The sequence below is a fragment of the Podarcis muralis genome, chromosome 2, assembly GCF_964188315.1.
Source record: "Podarcis muralis chromosome 2, rPodMur119.hap1.1, whole genome shotgun sequence".
NCBI lineage: Eukaryota > Metazoa > Chordata > Lepidosauria > Squamata > Lacertidae > Podarcis > Podarcis muralis.
Genome location: NC_135656.1, coordinates 92988828 through 92994827, shown reverse-complemented (window position 1 = coordinate 92994827; position 6000 = coordinate 92988828).

Sequence of the window (6000 nt, the reverse complement as noted above, 5' to 3'; positions counted from 1 at the left end):
TTTCTCTCGTTTGTGGTTCTGCAGCAGCTGAGTTAATCCACAGGGGATCCATTTAACATTTGTGATGGGCGAGTCCCCTGAGATTGCCTTGAAATAAGTCAACACATTTCCTTCAAAAGTGGGGAATATTTCTCAGTTTATTTCTCAGCATACCTGAGTTGAATTTGGAACTGAAATCCAAATTAAAATTCTGCCCAGGAAAAGAAAGAAGTTACATAGTTTAATTTGGTAGATGGTTTTAATTTGTTTTTAATTATCTTGTGAGCAGGATGGTGGAAAGGAAGGACATAAATCCTTTTGTAAATATAGAGCAAAAACATTTAAAAGCAACAACAACCTAGTGAGTTGTAACATTGTCTTCTTCTTTGAGCTCCTGAGATTTGTATTCCTCAGCCGGATTGTATTTCTAAGCCAGTTCTACCTCCTAAGGATTTGCTTTTATGCAGTGCTTTTTTCTGGGGGTACGCATGCCCCTAAACATTTTGTGAATCTTTGTACTTTTGTCCATTTACTGTATTTATTTCCCCTGATTTGAACTATAAAATGGTGATTTTATTGAGTCAAAATGAGAGCACCCCTAAACATTTTTTTTAGAAAAAAGCACTGCTTTTATGTATGCATTGTGAAACGTGTATTCATTCAGAGAGAGAGAAATATCAGATGAGACAGCAATACATTTAAGTAATGTTCATGCATATAAATCTGAAGGAATATCATGGTGTCCATGATCATCTGGAGATCGTCACTCTCTGTAACATCCATTCAAGTAGGACCGGAACAACCACAGAGAAGACCCTCCCACTCCCAATTTAGAAAGCCACACCCAGCAGCGGAGGAAGCCACTCGGGCGCCTGGGGCGGCACGCCCTGGGCCAGAGTGAGCCACCCATAGGGGTGGGGCGAGGGTGGAGCACACCACGGCTTCCGGAGTCTGCCTGCCTTCTTCCACTCAGCTGCCCTACAGCTGGGGGGGAGGCAGCGGGCAGACTGTTCGGGCAGCGCAGAGCCTGCGTGTGCGCAAGCCACCACATCACTCCCAGGAGAGACGCATGGTTCTGGCACACTGCAGGCCCCGCAGTGAGTGCTGCCTGGCATTTTGTCAGCCCCCTCAATGGTGACACCCGGGGCTGTCCGCACCCCCCTTCCTCTGCCCCTGATCACACCAAAAGGATATAGGTTTGGGCTGAGTGCAGAAATGTATGTAGCAATCCAGCAAAGCAAAGCTTTTGTTAACATGTTCTCTAACCACCTCTGAAGGACGTGGGTGGCACTGTGGGTTAAACCACAGAGCCTAGGACTTCCCGATCAGAAGGTCAGCGGTTCGAATCCCCACAATGGGGTGAGCTCCCGTTGCTCGGTCCCTGCTCCTGCCAACCTAGCATTTCGAAAGCACGTCAAAGTGCAAGTAGATAAATAGGTACCGCTCCAACAGGAAGGTAAACAGTGTTTCCGTGCGCTGCTCTGGTTCTCCAGAAGCGGCTTAGTCATGCTGGCCACATGACCCAGAAGCTGTACACCGGCTCCCTTGGCCAATAAAGCGAGATGAGCGCCGCAACCCCAGAATCGGTCACGACTGGACCTAATGGTCAGGGGTCCCTTTACCTTTACCTTTAACCACCTCTGAGGCTTCAGCATGGGTTGCTAATACACTTTCAGACCTATCTCCACTGGATTTAAAAGCTAGAAACTTCTTTTTTTAAGGAAGAAAAAGTAATCAGGTAGGGAGCGGTAAAAGAATGAAAGATGTCGTTCCTGAGTTGCTGAATCTTGTGTTTGGTTTCTATGCATGCACAACAGGATCAGCAACAGCGCAGGGCGCACGTAGTCCATGCTATGAAAGGAGCAAACCTAAGGAAAGACCATTGTGTGAGCTGTTCTGAAATGCACAATGAACAATTAACAAGGCTCTGTCGAGATATAAAAACAGCACGGGATTTTCTGTGCTTTTCTTCCTAATAAAACTGTCAAAGCTCGCATATCAGAGATATGAATGCCCCTGCTAGATAATTATCTGGCTATCTGGGTTCTGACTAATCTGTACATCATGCAGGGTGAATAGCTGCAAAGAAGGCAGCCTGCATACAAATAACAACAGGTAGGTAGGTAGGCATATAGACTCAGTAAAGTATGTTGTATCTTTATTATCTTTTCTTTGCTTTCTTTTTATTTTACTAAGGCAATTTGCACAAAAACAAAGTAAAACTCCCAGGGGAATTCAGGAGTCATAATCTCCTGCTTTTGATCATCATCATCATTGCAATGCCATAGACAGAGAGTTCTTCACGCAGGAAATAAGCATCTGGAACCGCCAAATCCCCCAGGAACAAAAATCCCGTCTTCATGCAAATAGCTTAAGTCGGAAAAGGACATTTTTAAAAATCTTGAAAAGTCTGTATGATATATTGGCAAAAGTTTGACTTGAAAGTGCATGTTTCCAAACATTTGCATTTGTAAGAGCGAGCTCCTGTAAGATATTCATAGTACTTCAGACCTGTTGGAAGTTTTTGAAAAGATAAATATTGGATGCTATTTTGTGTAAGCCACTTAGAGATACTTTTAAATTAAGCTGCCTGTAAATTTTGTTATATAATTTGCTTTCTTTTTTTAAATGCATCCTGGGCAGGCTGATCCTCAGTGTATTTCTGCTGCTTCAATAGTTTGCATTTTGCACCTTGGCTAGTGCAGAAGATCTAGGGGTGCACAACTGGTGCAGTCACATGGGGCACAGAGCTTCTGAGGCGCCACCTCATCCAACTATACAACACTGCTTTTTCTCTGCCCAGACTTCTTTGAATTATGGCAGCTGCCCACCTGAGGTCAGAGGGTAAGGTGATTTCTGCCACATAGGGCCAGAGATCTATACAGACCAATACAGTGGTACCTTTACTTACGTTCACCTCTGGTTATGTATCCTTTGGGATACGTACGCGGATAACCCAGAAGAATTTTTCCGGGTTTCTCCGTGCATGCATGCACAGAAGCACTCTACCACTGCGCGCGCATGCACAGAAGCGGTCCCTCCAGTTGTGGAAACCTCAGGATCCGACCGGAGCTCCAGACTGGATCCTGTCTGCAACCGGAGGTACCACTGTATCTTGTTCTTACAGTGGCCAGCTAGTTGCCTACAGAAAGCCTGCAAGCATTACCTAACAACAACACTCTACACACCTGCCATTTCCAGAAACTTGCATTCAAAGGCATACCACAGAGACAATAACCAGCCATCACACCTATTGAATTTGCCTACTACTTTGTTGAAGTCATCCAAGTTGATGGCAATCACCACATCTTACTTAGAATTAGGTAACTACTGTGGTTTTTACCAATTCCATAGTGCATAGTGTAGTAGTGGTCGCAGCAGCAGCAAGAATGTTCCTCGCCCCAAAATGGAAAGAAGCAGAAGTCCCAGCAAAGGAAGAATGGATACCAAAACTTATGGAATATGCAGAAATGGCGAAACTTCCCAGAAGAGTAAGAAATCAAGATAACAAACTTTTTATAAAAGAATGGAAATGGTTTGTTGAATATTTAGAGATAAGTTGTAAACAGATAAGAACATTGGCCGGATTATTGTAATAACCTGCAGTTACATAAGAGTATATATTTAAAAAAGATGAATAAATGAGCAAAATAAGTTAATTTGGATATGAAGAAGATATTAAAATAAATTTAAGGCACCGCAGAGAGAGGGGGAAGGAAGTCAGGTTTTGAAATGTTAAAATGATTGTAAAATTAATGGAATGTATAAACCTGAAAAGCATAAATACTTTTTTCAAAAAAAATCAAAAATCCGTAGTGCATAGTTGATGTGTTGCTTTTGGAGCTGCGATGGCTGACATGATTTTGTCAATGGTGCCCAATACTGCATCTGATATTTATTTATTTTATTTATTATAAGGATGCTTGTAAGCAAAATGACTAGAAACACATGATTACATACCCAAGGGAAACTCCCCTCTGAACCTTCTTATCCTGACTTCCTTTAGTTTTGGTCAAATCATTTGCTATCTTTCCAAACCTATGCTAATTTATAGTTTAGGACGATGTTGCTTCTGACACAGTGTCCTTTCAGGATGTTTGTCAGCACCTAAATGAAAGGAATTAACAATTTATCTGCGCTGAAGGGGCTGACTGTAGAACAATCTGCGTAAGCAGTTTTACAAGCTTGTATTCCCTGTTTACCAGCCTGCAAATACATGTTCTTTTCCTTTATAATCACACTATTTGCCTCGGGAACTTGTTTACGACACCACTCTCTTTTTTCACTCTGGCATTTTCTCATTAACTGCCCACTTCCCCCCACACAACATATTTATTGGCGGTTTTAACATCATCAACATACTCTCATGAAAATAGGATCATTTGATTCTGCAAAATTTGAATTAAACGCTATTAGTGCCAAGGGAAAGAATAATTCAGAAAATGTATCAGGGATTCCCCCCCCCCCCTATTCCAAGCGAAACTAGATTATGAGTGCTGTGTATCCTGGGGCATGGAACTACAAATAATTAAACAGCAAACACAAGTACAACATCCACGGTGTGTACGCTCTATGATTATTCAGCATCACAATCTCATCAGAATGGATTTAATACGGAGAGACTGATTTGTTGATTTGATGGGGACACATACAAACACAACCTATCTCCAGCATTCCTATTTATCTTTTGCTGTCCCATTATTTTCAAGCTTAAAATAATGGAGCATTATCAGTAGTGTAGTTATACCAAATTACTATTACATCACCAATGGTAGGCATTATTGGGAACAAGCCAGCAAGGGACTCTCAGCAAGGGACCCACAGCCAACCTGTGGAGCCTCCTGATTCTGCTATTGTTCCTCTTTGCAATCACTGTCCATTTACATATCCTCTCTAGAAAAATAAGTAAAGAGGGCAAGAAGAAGAAGAAGCAGACCCCACACTGCTTGCCCTCTCCCTCTGGGTTGCTGTGTGGATATAGTCCAAGGGAGGGTGTAAAGTGAATGGGTGGTGGTGACACTAATGAAACGGTGGAGGAGGGGAAGGAGACCACTGAGGGTATCTTGCCCAAGGGTCTTCCAAAACTTGGAGCCAGTTTGATTGTCATCATCACCAACACCAAATTATTTCCACCATTATTATTCCTATTACAGTGGTACCTCAGGTTACAGATGCTTCAGGTTACAGACGCTTCAGGTTACAGACTCCGTTAACCCAGAAATAGTACCTCAGCTTAAGAACTTTGCTTCAGGATGAGAACAGAAATTGTGCAGCGGCGGTGCAGCAGCAGTGGGAGGCCCCATTAGCTAAAGTGGTGCTTCAGGTTAAGAACAGTTTCAGGTTAAGAATGGACCTCCAGAATGAATTAAGTTCTTAACCAGAGGTTGTTGTTGTTGTCATTTAGTCATGTCCGACTCTTCGTGACCCCATGGACCAGAGCATGCCAGGCACTCCTGTCTTCCACTGCCTCCCGCAGTTTGGTCAAACTCATGCTGGTAGCTTCAAGAACACTGTCCAACCATCTCATCCTCTGTTGTCCCCTTCTCCTTCTGCCCTCAATCTTTCCCAGCCTCGGGGTCTTTTCCAGGGAGTCTTCTCTTCTCATGAGGTGGCCAAAGTATTGGAGCCTCAGCTTCAGAATCTGTCCTTCCAGTGAGCACTCAGGGCTGATTTCCTTAAGAATTCCTTAAGAAAGGATAGTAACCAGAGGTACCACTGTATTATAAATTGCATTAACTACGCTTGTGTAGTATGAACCCATTTTTTCAAAGACTGAAGCAGTGTGTTGGCATGTGCATGTATAAGCTGTTCTCACTGGCTTAAAGGTCGCCACATTATCCCAGTGGAATAGGGGAGTGGTCTGCCAATCTTGTTGGGCATTGGGTGTATGCACTATGGAAGCTCAGTCAAGTGGTTAGGCCGACCACAGGAAAAGCTGTTTAGCAGAGTTGTCTTTACTAGACCAACACCAACATGCACCACTATACATAAACACATTATTTACAGATGTTACAAGTAGTC